The sequence below is a fragment of the Colias croceus genome, chromosome 21 (genome assembly GCF_905220415.1).
Source record: "Colias croceus chromosome 21, ilColCroc2.1".
NCBI lineage: Eukaryota > Metazoa > Arthropoda > Insecta > Lepidoptera > Pieridae > Colias > Colias croceus.
The window spans coordinates 1,038,791-1,066,245 of NC_059557.1; the positions used below are offsets into that span (position 1 = coordinate 1,038,791).

Genomic DNA, 27,455 nt, shown 5'->3' on the forward strand with positions numbered 1-27,455 from the left:
CCGGTCAGGGCAAATATTTGTGTGATGAACTCAATTATTTGTTCTTGGGTCTGGGTGTTATTATCTATATATGTATTTATTAAATATTATATTTATCGTCGCCTAGTACCCACAACACAAGCCTTAATTGAGCTTACTGTGGGACTAGGTCGATTTGTGTAATAATGTCCTATAATAATATTTATATTTTCTCATTCCCTTACTTACTTCATATATGGGATAATCGGCAAAGAACAATCAAATAAAATGTTATTTATCGGTTCGATAACTCGAAATTACAGCTTTTTTTGAAAAAGAAAGAAACTAACTTTAAAGTTTGTTCTCAAATTATTAATAGGCGATGGCCTGAATGAATATAAAATCACCGCTATTTTATGAATAACTTAAGCACTATTATATTTAACTTAATACTACTTATTACTGCGATAGCCATAAGCCACGCTAAAGTATTTAAAGAAGCTTTCTAGTGATGAAAGATTTTCAAAATATCTTTAGTTGTTTCTTCGTTTATCCATATCAAATTTACAAATTATTTACAAAATAATAACATTAATGTGGACAAACAAACCACCAACTTTTACCAACAACAATCTCCACACAATATCCACACGTCACAAACACACAAACACAAATTCGTCAACTAAACCATCTCATTATGCATTTCAATTTAAAACTTGGTAATTACATTCATTATTAAAACTACGAATTATGGAAAGTTAAATTGAGTTAGAGCGAAATGATGTCGGCCAAAACGATGCATGGCCGAATGAATTATACGGATCGACGGATTTGAATTACGTTTGTTATCAGAAATAACGGTGTTTCGACGTGTGCTTGATAAGGTTTCAAATTTTTAATGTTATATTCTACTAGCTGTGCCCCGCGGTTTCATCCGCATTGCTCCGCTCTTGTTAGCCCTAACGTGATGATATATAACTTTCCTCGATTAATGGGCTATCTAAAACCGAAATAATTTTTCAAATTGGATCAGTAGTTCCCGAGATTAGCGCGAATTTCACACAAACAAAGAAACTCTTCAGCTTTATAATATTTAGTATAGATAAGGGTGCTTTTTTACCAATAATTTGGTGTGTTCTTTAACACGTGCCACTGTCAGATTATCTTCGCAGTGGCATTTAATAAAAATCTAATTGCAAATTAAATTTCTTTACTGCATTCGTACATGATTAAATCCATCATCTATGAGAACTATCAAAAGTTCGGGATAAGAGCATTTCATCATTTAAACAGTTATATCTAATATGTGATTATCATTAGAATTTTTTTCCGTAAAATTATGTTCTTATACTATACGTAATCACAGTAGAAAAAATGCAGTATCTAACCCAATAGACCACAGTACAAATTACCTCTATAATAGCGTTAAAGTTGTGTCTGTTACAAGCTCTGATGTTTATTCTGAGGTATTCCTGTAGAAAGTAAGAATATGCTTCATTTTGTGGATTTGGTTTTTACTGAAGTAACTAATTCAGATTTAATCTACTCTAGTTAATATTATAAAGAGGAAAACTTTGTTTGTTTGATTGTTATGAATAGGCTCATAAACTACTGGACCGATTTTAAAAATTCTTTCACCATTCGAAAGCTACATTATCCACGAGTAATATAGGCTATATTATATTATCACGCTAAGACCAACAGGAGCGGAGCCACGCGGGTGAAACCGCGCGGCACAGCTAGTAATATGATATTTTGAGATGTTTCCGTATTTTTTTTTCAAATATTATGTATGAAGTAATTGTTTAAAAAAACAAATTAATGTTAAGTTTTACATGAAAACAGAGTTTAGCAAAGTAAAGTTTTTAAAATAACGTAATTTCTACATTGCATATTATTACAGTATTAACGATATTTTGTTGCGAAATCAAAGGCATTAAAAATCAATTAAAGTAGGTATATACTCATATTATAAACATACCAAATAACACATTTATCAAGTTGAATGTAAATATACATTGTACCCTTCCTCAATCCCCTTGAATATTCAAGCAATGATTAAAACTTTCACTTTTTTAATTAAATCATAAAAATGCATTTCTTAGTCTGGGAATATTGCTAACTATGTAGAGAGGTTTTAAGAGGGCCTCGTGGTTAAAATATAAGGTTACTAACTTTAGTAACATACAATTTTTAGTACATCTAGATTTCCTAAACGTTATGAAGATAAATTACAATTTGAAAATTGAAGTGAAACTTTTTAAGTCGCGTAGAGGGTAAAATTTCAAGGTCGCGTCATGGCAATACCGTCACGTCATGTAAAGCGACATTTTTGTATCTTTGAATATTGCCAAAGAAGTTTCAGTTCTGACACGTTACACTAGATAAAGTAATCTAGTTTATGACCCTATTTGAACAATGAATATTAAAATTACAACTACCTACCAGGATAAATAGTTGCTTATTTAATATTTTCTAATCCCGACTTAAATCTGTAACTGCAATTTTAACAGACTATTCATAGCTACAATCCTACAATACAGATTACTCAGTTAAAAGATTAAAAAGTGTTTATAAACTTAAAAATCACAATGTTATACATAGTACAATATTGTATTATCTATGGTTAGGTATACCAACTAGTCCTACTTTTTGTGGCATTTATTCAACAGTTTTTAAAATAGCCCCACGTGGCACCGCTCCCGCGGTTCATCCTATAATCCATTTGCATTCCAAATTTCTGTGAAATCCATTAGTTTTTACATATAGGTACTTATAGTTTAGAATCTAAATCTATAGAGGTCACTCTTTATTCCAGCTTAAACTGAATGAAACTAAAACAATTAAAATTGAAATAAAAAATACTAAGTATCTAGTTTTGCTACAAGGGGCCGATTTTTCAATCCTTGGTTAAAATTTATCTTTATTTTGTTTTATTACACAAACTTTTTAAAATGCCACCTGTAAACTGTCATATACGGACAATTAGAATACATTTTTGAAATGGTATAATACGTTATTCACTGAATAAGTTTTAACCAACGATTGAAAAATCAGCCCTAAGATGAACTATTTGTTCTGTTACTAGTAATAATGTTCATTCATACATTTGATAGGTATTACAAAATATTCGTCAACAATTCAAACTGCAGCATCCATTTGTTTCCCTCTAATGAATTTCTCACATTACCAAGTCGTTAAATATTAAAAATAGTACTTTAACTTATGAATAATAGAGCAGACAAGAGTGCTGAAGCGCTTTCTATTAGACTTCATTTTACGGAGAATATGACCGACTAGTTCAAGGTATATTTTAATATTTCTTTTTCACCCTTTTACATTTATCTATATTCTATATAAATATTATAAAGCGAAAAGATGTTTATATGTTTGAATAAACTGAGAAACATAACTACTGGTCCGGTAGTGAATAACTTCCTTAGTAGCTCATTCATTGTGCATATTTCAAATGGTACTAAAACGTCATATGTATTTAGGTATACATCTATACATTTTACACTAACTCAAGAATGCAAGCGAGTCATGATGAAACTACTCATTCATGACCGTTCATTAAATCCAATTAAAAACATCTGCGCTGCAGCGCTGGCGCAACCACGATTTTTATTGGTATGTACGAAAAAATCTCGAGAACGAGTGATTGAATGTTTGTCTTCACTTTATGCAAACGGTTAAGGAAATTATCGATTCATAGGACAGGAAACTTTTTCCAAAAAAAAATACATTTTCCTGTTTAAAAATTTTTGTATCGATGAATCAACCGATCATTTTTTCACATATTATTAGACATATTAAAGTAATAAAATTGTTATGAATTACATTTGTATCTCAAACTTTATGTAGAGGAATAAATAAGCTATTTTATGAAATAAATAGTTCATTAATGATGGTAACAATGTTTCATGCTTGTGTTTTACAATAATTAAAACACTATTCAAAGCATGATTAGTATTTTAGTTGTAGTTTATCTCAATAAACTATGAGAATACATTCAATCGCTTATTAAAAATCCAATATTTCTCTTTAATTTACTGTATCTACAATAATATACCTAGCTTTAGGTATAATATCTCTTCTAATAAATATCTAGTCTACCACCCTTATTAATAAGTCTAGAAATTAATTGGAGCTAAAATGACCCTTGATCCGAGTCACTTTGAGCCAAACTAAGACGAGACATCTGCCTAGAAATACCTTTTCCATTTTACCCTTCCACATTTCGACGTTATTGGTATCAAACGATATTATTTTTAGCTTTTATATTATACGATAATTTATGGATATTGGTCGACGTTATATTCGTGTATATTTCAAGTTTAACAAATTATCCTATCAGAATTACATGAACACGACTATACCGTTAATAATAATTATTATTTCATATTCACAATAATAATAGTATTAATTATTCACTGCGTCTTTTGACCACCAGCTGGTTGCCTGCAAGAGATCGCTGCTTTAGCTTCATGCTTCATGGAGTTTCTTGTCGGTTCTTCTCCATAGAGACTGCTTTCCAAAACGGTGGTAAATGTTAAAATATGTTATGACGATTCAAAAGTGCTTTTAGAAGAAGTCTAATTGAATAAATAAATGCTTGAGTTTGAGTTTAGCCATTTAAAGTCCGCCTGATTTGTACATCTGTATTATAAGATAGTTTTCTCTTTATTTCTTTATTCTATACAGTTTAGTGCACAATTGGTTTATTTGTTTTTAATAATAATAATCATTTCAATATACGATACTGATATCGTGTCGGACATATTAAAACTGACTTCTAATAAGACCTTACCAATTCCTAGAAACATTGATACATACCAAAAGTCATCTAAGATTATTTCCTGAGGAGATTATTCAAAGATTTGGATTTCTGTTGAAATGCGGGACGCCGTATCCTTTGAGGGGAACATCAAATGTCTTTATGACGAGGATTCGCGAAGGATCACTTGCTAAACTTTGCTAAAATAATATAAACTGATTTCATATCATATATTTTTAAAGAAAACTTTATTGAAATACTACGCATTCATGACAACTAAATTAAGACTTATCAAATCTGGAGCAAAAGCAAAATTATATCACAAGACACTGCGCTTTATGTGATCTCGTATTTCATTGATAGTGCATTTCAGTAAACTATAATCCCACCAAAAACATAAATGTAAAATTTGGAGCCGAGTTCAATCGTTGACTTAATTTGCCAAAAAAAGAAATGAGATCTAAATGTGTGCCAAGTTCTGCAGACAGTCCAGAAATTTATTTACAAAGATGTATTAAGTTCTTAGGTTGACTGAAAACTCAATTGTTTTATTTTCCCTTAGAGAACAATGTTTATTCCAAAATATAACTTTTTTAATTTGAATAATATAATTATTTTCACAAAGCAAACAACTAATGACCTATTGAACCCCATAATTTGATGAGGCTAGTTTTTAGAACCTCACAAAATATAAACAGTATGTAAAACTAGCCTCATCAAATTATGGGGTTCAATAGGTCATTAGTTGTTTGCTTTGTGAAAATAATTATATTATTCAAATTAAAAAAGTTATATTTTGGAATAAACATTGTTCTCTAAGGGAAAATAAAACAATTGAGTTTTCAGTCAACCTAAGAACTTAATACATCTTTGTAAATAAATTTCTGGACTGTCTGCAGAACTTGGCACACATTTAGATCTCATTTCTTTTTTTGGCAAATTAAGTCAACGATTGAACTCGGCTCCAAATTTTACATTTATGTTTTTGGTGGGATATCATTACTTTTTGTACAGAAAATTACTCTGCAAATTTGATTTACTTTAAAAATATAATACTTTTTATATACGATTTTTTTTTCTTGCGGTTTCTCTGTATGGTTTGTTTAGTATTATTTTCTATATTTTCTTGTATGTTATGAATGTCAGCGCACATTGCCCCGTCATTATCTGCAATTTTTTAAACTCGTTTTCTGTTTATAAGATTACATGATTTTCTAAACATCCAGCGTGAATTTGTACACACACTATTACCAAGATGCAAAGATCGTTGTAGAAGAATCGTCGCCTTACTACATGACGTTACGGTATTGCCATGACGCGATCTTGAAATTTTACTCTAAACGCGCCTAAAGATGTTTCACTTATATTAATACATATTACGCAAATTAAATCATTTCGACCTTCGACGAAGCCTTCTTCCATTACACTAAAATTAAAACTAAACTAAACACTCATAAAATAAAGAATAAATAAATGTGAATATGTAAAATTATATATTATTTTTAACTGTATGAGGAATATTTTTATTACAATTTTCTTTTATTTTACGTTTAATAACAGTTTGAATAAAGAAATCATGCAATCGAAGTAATCCGCCCTAGCGATACTAGCGCGAGTGAGCTGTGAGTGTGATGTCAGAGGCGCATCGAATCTACAGATGTTTCGCGCTAAAATATGTAAACTTCAATAATCTATATCTCAGTCATTTATTGATGGATTTCAAAATTTTTTTCTGCCACTGATTAGTTTTCATCTATATTTTAACACTATTGTGGTGAATATAATATTTTCTATTTTTATAAACTTTTCCATTTTTCCATACAAACAAAATTAATGTCATTGAAAAAAAAATTAAATACAGATAAATTCAGTATTTTCTGATTTTTTCCTTTGTACACTCACTATTACCTAGTTGATTACAAAATTTGAACTTTCTAGGTCATCTGGAAGTGGGTTAGGTTTTGTATATGTCTATAAGTCAGTCAGTCTTAAAAATTGCGATTTTTGGATATTAATATCTACGCAACTGTTTAATCTGTACTTATGAAATTTAAGGCTCTTGTTTATCTTGAGGTCCTCTTGATATGTACCAAATTTGGTTTATTTAACTTAAATAGTTTTCGAGTTATAAGGGGGTGAAAAGTGGCTCGAAATGGTTCGTGTAAATATACACACGGCTGCTGCTCGCCAGTTCTCTTCGCTTGAACTCGGCTTGACACGCTGCCGCGTGTCTAGATATACTAAATTTCACCAAAATCTCATATTACATCCTATTCTGAATTTCATCAAAATCGAATCATGCATTTTGGCATCACACATTACCCACACAAACTCGTTTAAAATATAATAACGAATATACTAATACGTACTATTACATAACATATGGACAAGAGTGAGACAGCACTATCATCTGTCTCTGCCAGAGGCAACGCACACCTGGCGACGTTTGCGAAGAGCTTTTAACAATATCCAATCTACCTTATTTGTGAACTAGTTTCTTTATATTGTTTGCCCTTACACGTTCACCATATATCGTGACGATTGATTATCGTGTTGATAAAATCGTCGTGGCATGTTTATTTAAACGGAGGTGTTCACATAAAGTACGATTTAATATTCACGGCAGACGCAAGAATTTGACGACACTACCGATAAACAGTTGATTTAATGTAAAAACCTATAAACGACAAGCGACCAACGATAAAATTATCGTCACGACATAGTGAGAACACGCCTTTGGATACTATTTCAATAAAATATTACTTTGGCGAAAAGTAACATGCAGTAACAAATTTATATTTATAAATTTATATTTATAAATTTATATAAGTAACATGCTATTCATAATTCTGGTTTAGTTCAGAGTTCAGACATACAGGCTACTGAACATTTTGATCATTTCAGTTTTGAATCCACTTCAATAGGCCTATGCTTAAAATTAGTGGAATTACAAAATTCGTGTAAATTAATATGTACATATAAACAAATACCTATACTGAATCAATAGCACATACATATTAGTATTAAGTTAGTTATTTTACGTTCATATTTCTCCGAAATTCGCCATTTATGACAGTTAGAACCGTTTAGAACAGAAATCTATCATCAACAAATATAAACATAAAATATTATGGTTCATTACTTTGTTATTGGACCTCATGTCTATAATTCCTATTTCATTGAGTAAACGTATTATAACTATACACAAATTAAATAAAGTAAGTTTTTTCCTTATAAGTGAATTTCAAGTTAATTTGGAAACATCGCTTAGATTGTACCTATTCATATCTACAATCGACTCTAGCACATTCTATAAGAAACAATCAGCTTCCGCTGTCGCTCTCTTTTGTGGCTATGAAACAAACTTATTATTTTATTTGTAACTTTTCCCGCTTGGATCTTCCAATACAAATAAAATCCTAGCTATAGATAAGGAATTTCGTGAAAATTTTAATTTTCTAGCTTATATATATACAATTATCTACACAATTCACATTTCTTTTCAAGATTTTTCAACGTTTTGAAATTTGCCTTTTTGTTTAATGTTTCGACAAAGCAGTACCTAAGCATTATATCATTGACATGAAATTTAGCACACATATAGAGGGTAACTTGGATTAACACAAAGGATAGGTTTTATCCCGGAAATCCCACAGGAACGGGAACTATGCGGGTTTTCCTTTAAAAATGCGGGCGAAGCCGCGGGCGGACATCTAGTAGATGTATAAAGAAGGTAGGTTTAATTGCTCTTAATAAACAACGCCTTAAGATATACATTATTGTTCTATTACTTCCCAGCTCCACTACAATCTTCTTAATTATTATAAAACATAATTAAAAATACATTTCCCGCTGTTTTCAAGGCTCACTGCAAAGCCTTTCAGTAGTCTTAAGACTCGTAGTTCCTTCATTTTGCTCGTTTTATTTACGGTAGGTCGTTCTATGCAAACAGGTCTTTACAATTGTGGGTGGTTTTTATTTAATTTAAATACTGCTTTAAGTCTCGTGTTTGCCTTTAAATACCTATTAATTGTATTAAAAATTACAACTAAAAATATCAAAGATATGGCTTTTCGAAAAATACTTAATGCAACAAATGCACTTAAAACAGTTCATCCTTTTGATAATCACAATACCACAGACAAACATCCTAACAATCAGGAATCAAAGAACAACATCTATATACATATATAAAACTCAAAGGTGACTGATAGTGATCTATCAACGCACAGCCCAAACCACTGGACGTATCGGGCTGAAATTTGGCATGCAGGTAGATGTTAAGACGTAGGCATCCGCTAAGAAAGGATTTCCCGAAATTCTTGCGGGAACGGGGAAAAACGGGGATGCACGTACAAAGTCGTGGGCGGAAGCTAGTAATATTATAAGATATTGAGTTTTTGAGTTTTTTTTAAAACCTATCACCCTCTATACCAAATTTCATCCAAATTGGTTCAGTAGTTAAGGCGTGATTGAGTAACAAACAGACATTATTTGCCTTACCATTTATTATACAATGTAACCAACATGTCGCAATATTAGGATATTTATTAAGGTTATTTATTTCATGGAGGAACGCCCGCAGTGACATTACAGCTGATGAAGGAAATAATATCTTATTTATGGGCATTTCATAAAACCTACATTCTAGAACTAAATCAATCTATTTATAAGCAAGCTCTAGGACGTATAAAATATTTATATTAGTTCGTCTTTTCACATTTATTTAAGCAATATATGTATATATTTATCATACGATGTTTCATCGCGGTTGTTATGAAATAAAGGTATTATTTAAAATAATTTGTCATAATGTTCATTCATTATTACAAAATTGAAAATCTTATTCAATATTCGAAATTATATATCTAATAAGCTTTTCAACTGGCCAACAAGCAAGCAAAGCCGCGATATCCGGCTAGTATTACTCATATGCAAAAAGTCTCATAACTCCAAAACTATAGCGCCAAAAAAAAAAGTTCACCAAAAAAGGCGGCATAAAATTAAAATCAGCTTAAAATATTCCCAGCGGCTTAAGCGCTGACTGCATGAAATATTATTAAACTGCCAACTTATTAAAGCGCTGAAGCCTTTGATAGTTACATGTGAGTTATTAAAAAGTTTCGTTGGATTATATTACGTGTCGTAGTTTGCAGAAAGGATAATCGCTTTTGCGCTTTTTTCCCGCGTTTATGTTAATAACTAGTTGTTGTTCTGACTTTATCTGCACCTATATTATCTAGAACTTTGATAAATTTGCATTGTGCAATCTCGTTGCCGCGATTCTATCGCTCCGGAATTATAAACTTTAAAATCACTAACGCAATGTGAAAATCGTTATGTCTGGCTTCCATTATCATTTATCAGTAAGATACCATAGCTATAGAAAATAGATAGGTAATTTAGGCAAGTGGCTATTATAATTATATTTTGTAAACTATAAAACAATTCTCGACTATTAAATAATTATTTAAATATCTCGCACACACTAAAGCATACTCAAACATTTATTTATTCAATCAGACTTCTTCTAGAAGAACGTTATAATCGTCATAGCATCACTATCACTACATAGTATAAAAGAAAGTCGCTTTCTCTGTCCCTATGTCCCATTGTATGTTTAAATCTTTAAAACTACGCAACGGATTTTGATGCGGTTTTTTTAAATAGATAGAGTGATTCAAGAGGAAGGTTTTAGTATATAATTTATTAGGTTTTATACAAAGCGGGCGAAACCGCGGGCGGTAAGCTAGTTTACCATATAACACTATTCAACACAAATCATAACCCATACTTTCTATTACAGACACGTCTTGATAATATTACATTACAATCCTGACACAAAGCAAACGAAGAAACATATCTCGCATCCACTACAGAAATTGGCAAGTCCAACAAATTAGATCGCTTTATCAGCCAACAGAACAATCCAGCCAGACTTGAGTGGCGGCCAAGCTATGTTTTATTTATGTGCCAAATACATACGTAACTCTGAGTTCAATGACCCTTACAATTGCTTGGCTCTAATGCTATCTATATTGTAGGCCCTCTTCACATTGGGTAGCATTGGACGAGTAGAGGCAATCACGCAGATAGCCTAAATGTTGATCGGCCGTCATTGTAGATGTTTATTCATAATCGCGTATCGGCGGCAAACATCGACGATCATGTTGGGCCAACGCTGCCCATCGTGAAGGAGACCTATTATGTTTTTAACCCTTACTTCTTGTCAAACTAACAACCTTTTAGCCATCTATTTGTAGGTCCTTGAATAACGTCACTTTCAAAAGTCAATATTATCATTTTAATCCTATATACGAGTTTTCGAGGATATGCAGATGTTTTCCTTCTCTTGACTCTTCCCACGAAAACGTTGCTTGTTTGCATAATTAAATATCAATAACGCTTCATAAGAAACATGGTGACAAAAAGACAGCGAAGTCTCAGAAATACAGTCTTGTTTTACCCCTTTGGTACGGAACCCTAATGTAGAAGGTAAATGTACATAGTCTATTCTACATAGTAAAATAACCTTATATCAGTAATACGTTATTAAATACCTAGGTTGTGCCTAACGGACTAGGCCGTCTAACCAGTAATCTTGTGTACTAACATATAATATGTAATACACATGGTGCTCATTCCTGGAACCTAACTTAGTAAATTGAAGTGTATTCACTGCAATTGCAACTTGCAAGTTACTAATAAAACACTTAATCACCATTAACATGACAAATTATTTTAATTGAAAACGCCATTTATTCAACATAGACAACATTTTTTTTTTTAATTTAGTGTCTGACTTAATATTTATGTATTTGTAATTCAAACCTTTGAAAAGCCTATATCAAACGTACCTTATTTTATATATAATATGAAAGGTAAAACAGCAGAATACTAAATTTGGACAAATTGTTAAGTCGAAGTACTTGAATTACATTCTCTTTCTTGGTGCAAAAGTTGAGCATAGCGTAGGAGAATCGTGGTTTCTACGTAGATTCTCAATGGACGATAAAAAAATAATAACTTAGCTTTAAATTCATTTGCTTTAGTAAGGCACACAATGATAACAACTACCCTTTTAATAAATCTAACGAAGGTTTAGATTGTTTATAGAGGACTCGTTTAATTTCATAACCACAGAACTAAAACTGACAGGCAAAAATGAATTTAATTAACAAAGCAATATTTGTACATGTCATGAATTTTCCTCTTGTACCACGCCAACTCTCCTACTTCTCAGCTCTCCTTTGCTTTTTGGTTGTCTGGAAGAAATCGCTCATGAGCGATAAGACCGCCTACTGTACCCTGACCTCTTTTGCTGCTTTTTTTTATTGTCTTTCTGTGAACTTCTGTGTGTACAATAAAGTATTTTTATTTATTTATTTAAAACAATAAAATCCACAATCCACCAACAATTAACATAAGCAATAAGTACATAGCTAACAATATACCTGGAACAGCTACGGGGCGTTAGTTTTTAATCCACCTAAAGCTCCTTAAATATTCAGTTCCCGGGAAAACTCTGCAGGTCGTAAGGTGGATTTTTACAGCATCCGTTTATGAGATTAGCCAGCCAACAGGTTGCTGCAAAGAATTGAAGACAATGGAATTTATAACGAGATTTTCGTGGATTTTTTTAGTCGTTCCGTTCGCTTTTTTAGCTACAAATCTGGGAATAGTTATGTCGTATAAAACGTTTGGAATATGTATTCTTTGAATTTATCAAGATCAGGGTTTTTACCTAAAAATATCAGCAACGCGGCTTCTAAAACTAATTAAAATATATTTTTAAATCTTCCTCGAGAACCACTGTATCTATTAAAGAAAAAAAAAACATTACAATTCAATCTATTGCGTAAGATTAAATATCTAATCATACATACACACAGACGCCCTAGCTGGCGAGAAGCGACTTTGTTTTATACTATGTAATGCAAAAAAATATAGTATCTATAGAGAGAAGTTTGCGCGAAATAAAAACGAGTAAATACGCAGACTAAGCTTGTTCTTTCCATTAACGTAATATACCAATGTCCACAGTATATTAATTATAGAGGTATTTAACTATGTACCTACTGGCACGTGTAGAATAACTTCAGAGCGTTAAATAAAGAAAATTAAGATAATTTTCTTTGATTACCGTGATTTTATTAATTACGATGAGAAAACAGAATGAGAACATGCTTAATTAGTTATAGGTATTTAAATATAACAATTTAGATTACCTACCTATGTGTAATTACTAATTATAATGTATGTGTGATTTTTAGTTGTTAAATAAAACGTTAGAAAGGAAAATGTTAGAGGTAAACGATCTAAATTTTCAATTGAGGCATTCGATATTCACCTTATTTATAGGGAATTATAATATCAAAAGGCACTACAAAGATTCATACAACAAAGATACGAAAATAAGACTCCAAAATATGTAAAAGTAAAAAAGTGCATCAAGATCAAAATTTAAATTCATCGATCTGAAATTCGAAACCACTATCCATACAAAAAACTCCCCAGATATCGATTTACATCCAAACAAAGCTTACAGATTCATCGATAAAACTCCAAACTACAGAATAGTCCCCCAAAAATGTCGATTACTACCGAATAAAGCAATCATAAGAACAAAAAATTTACCAACGACGTTAAGATTCATCGGTAGGTATAAAACTCCAAACCATCTACAGAATAGTCCCCCAAAAATGTCGATTACTACAAAGCTGTTATATAAAGCTAAAAAAGCACCTATCGGCGCTAAAGATTCATCGATATGAAAGTCGCATGCGAATTGGGTCGCGAAGGAATTTTCAATTGTAAATGTCGAGCGTTCGATAAAAAGTCGATCTATTTGCTATTGCGCTTCAATTCGTCACTATTCATTGTGTTGATTAATGATTACGTTTGATTGGTATGATTTGGATACAGGATGGTAATATTTGCAACTATCTATGCCATATTATTAGTGATTGTGTGTGTCAACATCGTTGGTGTGTGTATTTTATAGTTAGAAATGAAAATTTCAAAATAAATTTTGTAAGAAATATTATAATTCACTAGTGCTCCTTCCCGCTTCACCCGTGATACATCTACATATTCGCACTTAGGGATGACGTAGTTAGTTACCAACATAAACGGTGAATTGTTTTTGAGCGCGTTCGAACAAACATACTTTCAGCTTTAAGTAAAAATGATATAGAGTAGGTACCTTAAGGCGACTACACCACCGAAACTAGCGCCCCCCCAACATTTTATTTTTTTACTCCTAAACCAGATCAAATTTAAAAAATCTAGCTCGGTACTTTGCTAGCATATTACTTGTAGTATTTTTGGTATTACTTTTCATTATTTTGCATTCGGTAAATTAGGAGAACTTTTGATTACCGCCAAAAGTGGCCACTTTTGGCGGTAATCAAAAGTTCTCTAGAATAATGAACAGTTAGAATAGTGAAAAGTAATACCAAAAATACTACAAGTAATATACTAGCAAAGTACCGAGCTAGATTTTTTAAATTTGATCTGGTTAAGGAGTAAAAAAATAAAATGTTCGGTGGCGCTAGTTTCGGTGGTGTAGGCCTCTTAATCGAAATTATATCTACTAATTTAACCGCTTTGAAAAACAATTGTACCTACTTAAGTATTTGTCTTTTCTAATACAAAAATTTAAATAGGTACTTTTATACTAGATATTTGGCATTATATAAACGACGCGAAGTCAGGTCGAGCGGCTAGTTGAGCAATTTACTCAATACGTCCGGTTTAAAGTGCAATTGTAGTTAATATACTTTGATAAGGTGTTTAATTTCCAAATGATTAACGTTAACGTGACTCTTATCACGTATCTTCTTATTAAATAAATTAACTATGCATTCATTCAATGTATATATTTGATCAAAAGTAGCACAATTTCTAATACATATATAGCCTGTTTCATATTATAATACTCAGGTTAATACTTTGCAAGGATTAAAATTACATATTTTCTAGTTGTATTAAAATTATTAATTTGGCATTTCATTTCCTTCTTTCTTAGTCGAGTTAAGCCGAGAGATGCTGTTTTAATTTAATTTAAAAAAACTGTTATGTACTAAAATCACGTAGTTTTTTCCACTGTTTCTACAGGCAGCTAACATTATTCTGTCAGTTAAGTACCTACCTAGTCAGTACTTACGAATACATTGTATTGCAATCGGATATCACTTAAACTAAAACATTTATACTATAACATACAAAAACACGAACAAAACCGCGCGCAAAACTAGTCTACTCTACAAATTTACATCACAGTAGGTACCTACCGTCAAAGCAAAAGCCGCACACATGCAAGCGCTGAAGACATTACCTTCATGAAATATGAAGCACCCTTGAGCACGAGAACTAATGGAAAATGGCTGATAGTGGACATTATGATGGTCTGTTTGATGAACTTGGTTTAGACGGAAAATATAAATGAAAAGTTTTATTATACGGAACCACATTGTTAAATGACAATAAGTGTCATTTTTAATACAAAAAACTGGCTACGTTTTTTTCTTCAATTAGTTTTTTCTTCATATTTACTAAATTTCATGACATATAGTGCCACTATTTAAAAAATAATGTAACAAAAATCCAAACTATCGACCTAATAACCGCTATGTAGTTTAAATAATTTAATAAAAATAAATATCAAATAAATATGTACGTACCTACACATAATACTCCATAGAAATCAGGTAAATACGAACTATAACTATAAGCTTATTTTCAGGCTAGGTACTTTTTCTATGCCAAATTGAACTTTTTCAAGATATTTTTGTATATTATATTTGTACTACCAATACGAAGAAAGTCACAGGCGGAAGCCATACAACACATACTAAATAGGGCTATTTACAGCTATTTAGGACCGATATACGATACTCGACCATCTTAACTGTGTCACCGGATTCCTAAATTGCTCTCTAGGCCCTATTCAATTCGCTACAACTCTTGAGGCGAACATTTGTAACAATTTATGTACGTTACCCAACTGCGCAAAATGGAGTATGGTTTATAAGTATGAAAACATCTATATATTTGTGTAAGTAGGTATGTGTTTCTTTCTCACGCGACAGGGCAAACGGCTTTGCAGTTTAGAAGTGTTTTAGATTCATCTGTAGATAATATTATAAGGCTGTAAACCTTTCAGTCATAATAAAGCATAGTAAATTAAAAGTTAAAACCATACAAAATTTCGCGCGTTTTTCATAATTTTTCTTTCATTTGTAATAAGGTAGGTCCATGACAACAAAGCATGGTTTAATCCGCGTCATACCAAGCAAACAGTCACAAATCCATACAAAAGCATTTGATTCGTCTAAAACGATGATTAACCTAAAAATCGGGTCAAACGCCAAAACCCAACGGTACTCTGTTTAACTGGCTGTGGTATTTTAGCAAACATTATGAATATGCAAATGTACGACTGAATTACTTCATTTGAATACGTTCAGAGTCGGAAAAATTAATTCGCTTTAAATTGTGAATGATTGTTTTATTATATCTTTATCGTTGTTGAAACGTTACGCTGTGGATTTTCATAAATAACATCTAACGAGAATAAGTTCTTTAATAGACTACAGGTACTCGATTGGATTCACTTCGTCCTGTCGTGAAGGAGACTGGCCAAATCTTTATATAATACAAGCGGTCTGCCCCGGCTTCGCCCGTGGTACATATTATGAAAAATAGATGTTGGCCGATTCTCAGACTTACCCGATATGCACAGAAAATTTCATGAGAATCGGTCCAGCCGTTTCGGAGGAGTATGGCAACGAAAACTGAGACACGAGAATTTTATAGGTAGATAATACATTAGTTAATAACCAATTCAAATATACCTGCAATAGATGGAATTGTACAATGACTAAATCTATAAAATGATCGTTATAACAATTTGCTATAAATATAATAAAAAATTGAATAATACCTGAAGTATTCCAAATATACTATCATCGATTTTATTTGCACTGACTCTTACCTGTAAAAACAAAACATAAATTAAATACGATAAATTTTACATAATAATTAAAATTGTTTAAAAAACAATTTCATACATTGTTATTACAATAAACCAACATCTAAACACATACAAAACTAAAATTCTTTCTACCCGCATTTTTATCACAGACACAATCTACCCTCGTCTAGCCTTTAAGACAAAGCTAACTATACCTAGCTTATTACACGCTTGATTGTTGCCCCGGGTACGTCTGACCCGTGGTATTACCCTGGTAAATTAAAAGGTAGGTATATTGTTTACATAATACTGGAGTTCGCAGAAGCTTTGAAGAATGATATTGCAAGGCAAACTTTGTACCAATTTATTTGAAGGAGTTACAATTTAGTAAATAAACAAAATTAGTCTGGATAAACTGTTCTTAGTTTGACGATTCACTTTATATCTCTTTAGCTGATATCATTACTAATAATTGCGAAACTCGAATGATAAAATATATACCTACATTTCTTGTGTAATTTTTTATAGTACCTGCCTTGTTAAGTAAATACGTTACAAATAATACAATAAAAAAGATAAATTTAAATATTTATCTTCACATTACTCCCAGTTAACAGCAACTTACAGTCCAAAGTAACAAATATTTTCAATCCGCATACCAAAAGAGAATCCCATCACTACTGTAATTCAAAATAATGTCCCACCTCTAACATTGTAGTGCATCCGTGGCAATAAAATAGAAACATTCCGATATTTATAGCGCTGAAACGAATCCATGTGCCGGCTAGATTGAACGCTAGTGTACGGAGCCTATAGTAATATCTCAGCAATTTGTAGTTTCACCTTTATTTATAGGTATTCAGTTTCAGGTATTAGGTATTTAGGTAACTATTCAGGTTCAGGTATTTCGTTTTTTTATTCACTATGCTTTAACTATTATGATATTATATGTGCATAAAACAAAAATGTATTTAGGACACAATAAAATAGCTTAGCTTTCATAAAGAATACAACTAATATGTAATTTGAACGGAACATGGTTTTTAAAATTATAATACCTATTTGCTAAGTTTTATAACCCTATTTCACAGACACATTCATTATTATTCTTTCATTTGCACAAATAAAAGTAAACGTATCAGAAAATTTATATAGGTACAGATACGTATGTACACTAGAAAAGAAAGAAAGAAGAAAGAAAAAACATTTATTTCAAGGACATCAATAAAGAACATCAATACAAAAAATAAATAAACAAAACTAAACTAAAAATGAAAATTATATACAATTTACACACAAGAAAGAAAGTAAAAAAGAACATGAGAAAAAAATAAAAATAAAGAAAATCAATTGTAAAACAGTGTCCTTGAAAAAGGGAAGCCAACTCAGCATTATCTATGCTGCAATTATGCACACACAGAGCTGGTTTTCAGTGGCCCCTAGACATTGTAACGATTAGAGAAACACTACACTTATAACTTATTTCTAAAAAAACAACACTGGTTTCAAATCAAATACGAATGTAACAAATAAAATCTTTTCAAATTCAAACATCAAATACGCGAATCACCATCAAGTTATAACTTAACCACATCAAGTTCATAACTTGGATAAAATAAGTATGCTATAATACGTGTAACAGCAATTAGCATTTCAAATTGATCCGAATTAATCCCTTGAGATAAGATAGACGTTTAACTTAATCTTGGTTTATGTTGGTGAGAAATTTAAACAACGTTTTAATTTTTTCTTCGTGAGGTTAGTATGAAGCGTTATGAAGTTTAGGAGTGGGTATTATACGCGTTGAAATTAAGGAATATAATTGCGGTTTAAAATTACTTATTACCATAATATTTTAAAGTATTCATTTTAAGATTGGTTTAAAATTTAAAATACATATAAGGAATTTTTATAACTAAATTCTCGGATACATATCCGATAATGGCCAACTTGAAGACACATTTTCTTAATTATTTTCCAATGACACTCGCGGTAAAACAAACGAAAACAAATAGGCTAGTGTGTTTTGAGTCTTCACGACCACGATAACAAAACAATTAAATGATCATTAATCATTTAAAACAATGACAAATTGTTCTACTTACGATAATTGCACATTTAGAAAGCAAAGCGGAATCGCGTAAACTTTAAACTTGGCAATTTTTTTAATACGCTGCTCCAGCCCAGACACCCGTCATACCGGTTTCTTACACGAAACCAAAACGACGTATGTCATAATTTCATTGCCGCAGAGCTGACTTAACCCCATAGAATTAAAGCCTACTTTTGCATAACAGGTTTACTATATCGTTATGGGATTATATATTGTAATATGGAAGTAAATAGGGTTATTTTGGCTTGCAGCAAAGCGCGGCTTATTCACGATGTATGCGGCCATTTCTGCTTACTAAACTATGGTTTTCGAATTTGCCATATTGTTTTGTTTTGTGCTTAGTGGCGTTTGGAACAAAGCATTAAAACAGGTAGTTTTAAAACAAAATGTTTCGTTACTGTTCCGTAATAATAGTCCTTTGATGTAAGGACATTTTTATGGTAGCTACTACCTACTACCTACACATTTTAATTACTTAACTACATATTTGTTCGTCTATTTTTGGGTTACTTGCGATTTTCATAATATGTGGGGATTTCCAAAAATTATTCTTATTAGTGTATAATATTTCCGATGTAATTCATAAATATTCTTAAATTTTCCGGGAAGTCTATATCTAGGTATATTTTAAACTTTCTTATATTCATAATTTTATTGGTGTATCTAACTATCTACATAACTTTATTGGAAGATTGGGGAAAACAAATCAATAATTGAGCTCAAATAACAAGTATAAAAAATCCATACATAAAATAAAACATCTTTTGACAATAAGTCGATAAACAGCGTCCATTGTAAATTACGATTAACTAGATTACTAGAGGGTAGATAATAAATCTAACCCACGCCAAACTGATTAAACTGAAACTAGTATTGATTCTATTGCTTTACACTGTGGTAATGCATATCGAATTAATTTGAGTGGATTGCTCTGCTTTAAATTGTTTACTTGTTAAATACTTTGACTTTGTTTGTGTTGAGAAGTTGGTTCTTTTGGTTTTTTGAATTAAATCAGTTTAAGTTAGCAATTTGTTAAATGTAATTGATGTATTGTTTTTCAAGAATATACATCTTATGCCTTGTTTACATTATTCGTGTCCAGCGATCCAGTCCAGTACTGGATCGCTTACTGGGAAAATGAAAACTGGCACTGGAATGAACTGAATCCAGTAAGAATTCCAGTCCAGTAACTGGATTCATTATGAGTACGTTACCTTATTGTAACACATTCAAATATCCTTGTTTTCGAAACTGATGTCTCCAATGTATGTTATATTGTAAAACATGCATTAAAATAACTCGTGTTTAAATCTGTCAAACTACTTACGTAGTAACTATTTAATTATCTGTGCCAGTACTACTACATTCACTACTTATTCTATTGTCTAACTTCTACTCTTTATTAACCAATCTAAAAGGGCCCTTATCCTAACTCCTGACCAATACAATTCCTAGCAGTATAAAACTATATAGTCCTTACTCCTGACCACTACCAAGTCAAGGAGAATAAAACTGAACGTCTCCAAGTCGTAAGCAATTACCGTCTTAGCTTCGCTTTTAATTAAACTCCTAACTTTCAAACGTTCTTTACACCGGTTGTAAGGGTGCTTGCACATGCTACGAGTTATTAACTACTTGTGTTCAGAGATAAATATAATTAATTAGTACCTACTGGGATTTGTGTAAATACTTTGATGTTGATTTATCTTTCATTTTAAATTTTGTATAAATTAAGGGTGAATGGAAAGCATTAGTTTAACTTTAAACATTGATTACAGAGGCTTATTGTTGCTTCTAGTTTTCATAAACTACTTTTTCGTTATAGATTGTATAAGTAGTTATTTGAATTTATCAATTTATATAACAATTTTAACAAAATAGCTTAACCCATTGAGCCCCGAGCGGCCCGATCGGTCCACGACACAACAGATTTTCTATTGTGTCTGTGATTCCGGGGCCTGAGTTAATACGAGTATTTCTCATATTGAAACTTAATTCACCAACGTTATGACTTCTCTGTTAACAGCATTTTGCATTTATAATCACTAATAGTACTGCAGTTTAAAACTCAACTATACCCATACCAGTTGATAGCCAGTTCATAGTCCCATTTAAAGGCGATTATTCATTCACCAGACCCCTTCAGTTTACTTCAGAAATGCTAATGCATTCTTTGAGATGCCTTGCAAGTTGAATTTATCGGAATTTGTCGGATGGGCAAAATGTTAATGCTAAAAGACCCTTAATTAATAGACATTTAGTAAAATGTATGATAAATGTTCATTATTTATGGTATGGTATACTATGGTAATATTTTTTGATAATACATAATAAGTATATTGTGTCTCTTTGTTCTGTTTTGAAAAGCATGAGATAGTATATTATAGTTTTTAACGTTTATCAGTAAGTTTTTACATTCATACATCAATTTACTACACCACTTCATTAGTTATCCTTTTTATGCAGATATCTAAAGCTGCACCTACCTGAATATATTATACCTTAGGAATGAGAGTAATTCTTAGAAAAATCAGTTCTAGAGATAAAGTAAATTGCAACACTGTATTTTGGTTTTTAATCCATTTTGATATAATTGATAGTGACTACCCAGTTTGTAATTTATTTACTTATACATTTTTAGAAATAAAAAGTCTCCCATCTCTTGTTTCTCAGCTACTTCCACTCTAATTTTCAGCTAAATGAGTTCAGCCGTTTTTGATATAGTACCTATAACTAACACGACTTTATGTTATATTGGTATACAGAAAATACGTTCGTTTATTCCAACAGACCACCGTACAAAACTCAGTCAATAGGGACAATTAAATCTCTCTGTAAGTTCGACTCAAAATTCGATTAACCCAAACAAATCCAGGCCAGTAGGAACATAAACACACAAAACAAAGAGTATTTCATCAAACCCAAACAATGCTTATAATACGGCCCCAGTTACCGAGTTAAGTAACAAGATCCGAAATAATCTTTATGTATGAGCTTGTATTTTATTTAGCTGGAAATATCTTTATATTTGGCCGATACGCCACTTTAATATTTATGAAGCCACATTTCCTAAGCTTGGAACCGATGGCCCGGGGCTTATTTATTTATACTAAAGATAACGTGGACCTAATCAGGCTACTTCTTTAATGTGCAGCTAAACGTAAATATAGCTAAAAGATCTAAACTAATACTACAAGATTGCCTAATTTTAATACCTTCCTACTAAGGTCTATTTTGCCGAAATTGCCAGGTTCTTGTATCGGTTTTTAACTCTCAAATGCATAATATCTATTAAAAGATTGTATCTACCTATAAGAAGGTGTATTCTACAACTGGTTAGTCCTTGGTTATAACTCTAGTTGTCTAGTCGAGTCAAGTATGTATTACAACGCAAACAAACACACAAAGCTATTGTATTAATTGTTTAAATGCGTAGCTGAAGCAACGATTCGAAGGACCTTGGTTTATGACTAGTAAAGAATATTATAAAAAATAAGTAGATATATAAATGAAACAAATAGTTCCACTACCATCCCTTTTTGTTTCAGTCCTCTCTCACAATAATAATTTAAAACTTACTTTTGTTACGACGTGCGAAGTTGGGGTTTAAGACTAGTATCCTATATCGCTCCATCATAAAACATAAACTGTGAATACAATTCGCGCTCTGCGGTTTCCTTACAAAGTTAATAATAACAAGAGCACAAATTTTACTGTTTTTCCTCTATTTGTAGCCCGAAAGCCTGCTCCTTGCCAAAATTTCTAGATTCTGGGTCAACGGGAAGTCTACTTGTACCCTTTATATTTCTTTCTATGATTTTACTATCAAAGCAAGTGACATAACTGCAAAATATCTTTCTCTTTATAGCCTTAAAAGCATTTACCATAAATTGGAATCAATGGCCATTTAATATGACATGACACTTCTAGCCAGTCTTGAGAGGAGAACCTATAAATTGATGGACAACGATATACAAAAACAACGACGTAATTCATCCTGTTGATGACGTCATATTACGTAATATATTATGACGGTATAATGGTTTGCAGATACACTTGATAATTTGTTAAACACAATAAAACCTCGATCGCCTTTCTTCTAACATCTTCCTTGAATCAAACCCAGGACTTTACAGAACTCCTAAGCAATAATCTTAAACCAGGATACTGTGAAGTACTATTTAATTGTTTTCTCTGCGGACAGTTGGCATAAATTAGGGACGTTTAAATTAGTTGGGAAAATGACAAATCGTCTGAAGAAAGTTTCGCAAATGGAGTAGTTGCGGGGAATGCTAAATGCTATTCCGTTACTTTGAAATTATTAGCTTTGTGTAATAGAAAACAGTCTCATTGGTACAAGATGTTTATGATTGTAACCAAACTAATTATTCAAAGTTACACGAATACAATAATAGTCGAGTATTCTTAGATCCTGATAACCTATAAAATAAACATTTCTAACAAATATACCTCAACGACATTCAAATCCAATATGTACCTAGAAGAAACATAAATCAAGAAAAAATATAAATTATCTGATGAAACATACCACATGAAAACCTGTAAACATTACTCTTTTTTCACTCGCGTGTATCAAATAAAATAATAACAACGTTATAAAAGCAACTGAACACCATTATCTTTCTTTTAGACCATTTGAAGAAATAAAGGCATTACCTTCGTATGGACAAATCCAATAAATAAACAGAATGAACTGTTCTGAAAATGCAATGCAATAGATTTCAATTGAATTGTTTATCATGTGCCCAATTGTATTGAATTTATTCTTCAATTGAATATTGAATGATGATGTTTTTAGAAAAATGTAACGAAATTCATTCTAGGTATTTTAATTTAATATTTCATCAATTTAAATGTCTGTTTTCTTTCACATTGAAGAATCGTCATTTATCGTTATCTGATTACAATGAGTTAAAGTTCTTTTAGCCTATAATTTAAAGACTCAATGAAAAGATGCTTGTTTATCCCTCTTTTCTCTTTTTTGGATAAAAGTCACAAGCATAGAATATAATAAAGTCGCTTCCTTTGCCTCTAAAGCTACGCAAAAGGCATTTGGCAGTTCCAATCATCCCCTACAAAACGATTGGCAGACTTTTGTACTAGAAATCTTTACAACACCACACCACATAGAAAAATCCACACACATACCAAAACTGAATTTACATATAAAGCTTTGTAGTTTAAAATTCGTTTACCATTCCTCCCAATTCGATTGAACACCTGTCTCAGACGGTATCGGGTTCGTACATATTGATATTTGTTCGTCTTTTCATGGATTCATATCATTTTTGGAAGTACGTCATCACAAATATAAATTCAAATTTTAATCATCTTGGTAATGTTACTTTTTGCAATGTCTACACAACTATCATATGGCAATGCCAACAATCTTACCTAATACATTATGTGTTGACTTTTATACTAGAAATCTTTACACAGACCAAAACTACGATAAAATCCTACTAATATGATAAACGCGAAAGTTTGTATGTTTGTTTGTTACTCACGCAAAAATTGCTGATTTTCATTAAATTTGGCTCTATGTGTGCCTAACTTGGATTAACACATCGGATAGTTTTGATCCCACGACAACGCATCCTTTGACTACGCGGGCGAAGCTGCGGGCGAAAAGCTAGTTTATAATATAAAGCATTGGAGTTTAAATTTCGTTTACCATTCCTCCCAATTCCTCTGAACACCTGTCTCGAGACGGTATCGGGTTCGTACATATTCCTGTCTGTTCATTTGTGCGATACACTTAGCAAATACGTGTATATTTCCGATTGCATTTCGTTTGTTTATTTTATTGGTTGACATGTTATATGATATAGCCTACATCCTGTATCTTAGATCTTCGATTTTGTCAGTATAGGTATGAACCTACAAGCTGAAAGATCTCAATATCTACACTAATATTACACAGAGGAAAACTTTGTTTGTTTGTTTGTAATGAATAGGCTCATAAACTACTGGACCGATTTTAAAAATTCTTTCACCATTCGAAAGCTATCATCCACGAGTAATATAGGCTATATTATATTATCACGCTAAGACCAACAGGAGCGGAGCCACGCTGGTGAAACCGCGCGGCACGGCTAGTATACCTACTATATAGGTTACAAGTTTACAACTTACATGTTGTAGTTACTAACTTTATTAATTCGGTATGCTCACAATCGATTTTACTTGTTACAATGCTCAGTGAAACGTTATATTTATAAACCTTGCAGTAACTAGATATAATTATGTGAATAAGTAAGTAGATATTTTCTTGAAAAAAATTTTAAAATCATACCCAGAGCATTTTGTAAAGCATTAATACTGAAATGTTCAATTCGTGAAACCCTAAATGCTATGAAATGTAACATTTGGACAACCAAATGCCATCAATTTAGTAAATCAAAAGTTTGTATTCATATAAGGTTTCCATTATTTCATACAAATTTTGTATTTTCTATAGAAGAGAACAATATTTGCCTGTATGAATAGTCAATGTGATTTCTGGATTTAGGTATCCACTGAACTCATACTTATATTTTAAAAAAATGTCGCAGAATATTGCGCTTAAGAGATATATTTAAGTTAGTACTTGGTAGGTATATAGTATAGGTACAAATTATATGAAAAAAACTACTAATAAATAATCCTAGAAATAGTCCTCATGTGTATAACAATCTTATTACACACAGATACCTAAACATCAACAAAAAAGGTGCAGCTGACGTAAATTTATTAAAAAAATCATAAGCTCAGAAAATATTATAATGTGCGTAGGTTCCTTGATATTGCGTGGGCGTATTTTTCATTTGTTTCTCATGTATCTAAATTAAAACATTTATTCATGTGTTGTTGAAGATTAAATATGAATTTTAGGGAAGAATAACAAGGATTCAACGGAAACAAGAAGTCCATTATAATAAAAAGACTCTACAGAATTAGAAACTTTTATATAGGTATTTTTAGTTAGGCGTAAAATAATATTTTTAGGTAGGTTAATGTGATAAGTGATAACATACTTATTTTCGGCGATCTATTATTAATACTAACAAATAAATATTTAAAAAAGTTACGACTTACTACGAGTTTATAGCCTTTATATTGTTTCTCATTTAGTTATTCGTGGTTTTAAAATAGTTTCAACCTTTTGCGGTTTCAACGTTCGATGTGAAGCTGTATTATGAAATACAAATCATCAACATAATATCTATGACGATATAGTTACGGGAAATTTCAACCAAATGTTGTGAAATTTATAGATCTAAATATAGTTAGATATATATTTAGGATGTATGTAATAGGTATGTATATTATTCATAGGTACATTTATAGGTACATTTATATGGAAATATTACCCCATTCCAACATGCATCGTTGTTATACACGAAAAATCAGGAAAATCAGTTACGTTGAGCCACGAACATGTACCTATTTCCAATAAACGAAAGAAATAGTACAAATAAAAAGTAATAGGAGTCTATCTGCACAAATAACATGAGATGGCATTATTCAATAATCATAAGCAAAAAAGAGACAACTGAAGTAACTAATTCTAGCTATTTAGCCACATTTTGGGCCACTCCCATGCTTATAACCTTTTTACGTATAACAAATATCCTACTAATATAATAGGATGCGAAAGTTTGTGAGGATGAGTGTGTGTGTGTTTGTTACTCTTTCACGCAAATACTACAGAACCGATGACAATGAAATTTAGCACACATATACAGCGTAACTATTGGATTAACACATAGGATAGGTTTTATCCCGGAAATCCCACGGGAACGGGAACTATGCGGGCTTTTCTTTAAAAACGCAGGCGAAGCCGCGGGCGGAAAGCTAGTCATACCATAAACGAAAATTTGAATCCTTTACTGCCATAATACCACGCTAGGCAAAATAAATAGCAGGGGGTGTTACTAGATCGATACCAAACCCAAATATGTGATTAAAAAAAAATTTTGTCTGTCTGTCTGTCTGTCTGTCTTAATGTTCAGGCATCACGTGAAAACTAATGGTTCGATTTCGATGAAACTTGGTATAATTATACCTTATTATCCTGGGCATAAAATAGGATACTTTTTATCCCGGAAAAATACGTAGACAAAAAGTAAATCTTAATTTTTCCGCGCGGACGGAGTCGCGGGCGGAAGCTAGTATGGAATATTCATGATTCTTTGAGTTTTTGGCATCGAATTTACGAAAGATTTAATAACTTTTTAAATAGACCAAGGATGTTTCTTATAACTGTACCATTACCTTGTGAATAATTTAACATTAATTATTATTTTACAGAGTAAATGAAATTGATTGATATTATCATTGCAATGTCATTTTCAATTACTTACATGTTGTGTCGCTTTTCATTGTACTTATAATTGAATTTATTTATAATTATAATTGAATTTTAATACGTAAAAAGAATTCTACTAGTAATATTTATTGTAAATCTTTGTATTTGTAATGAAGTAAGATGCCGAATAGCTCCATTTCAAGCGTCAAGAAAGCGTTCACAATTTTTGTTCTTCTACGATCAATATAAGACACCCAAACCAAATTCCCATCAAAAGATCCTCAAATACCCATCGCATTCAGATTACACACTCCACATT

The 27,455-nt window shown here is 31.6% G+C and overlaps 1 protein-coding gene across 2 annotated transcripts in view; it reads right to left on the reverse strand.

Annotated features, from left to right (window-relative positions):
* Positions 1-27,455, reverse strand: part of LOC123701518 — a 172,795-nt gene that overhangs the window by 124,013 nt on the left and 21,327 nt on the right. Inside the window, exon 2 of one of the 2 annotated variants that reach the window (XM_045649024.1) lies at positions 12,190-12,322. The exons of the other annotated variant lie outside the window; for it this stretch is intronic. The gene's annotated coding sequence lies outside the window, so the exon portion shown is untranslated. The remainder of the gene's footprint in view (positions 1-12,189; positions 12,323-27,455) is intronic. 2 annotated transcript variants of the gene reach the window in all.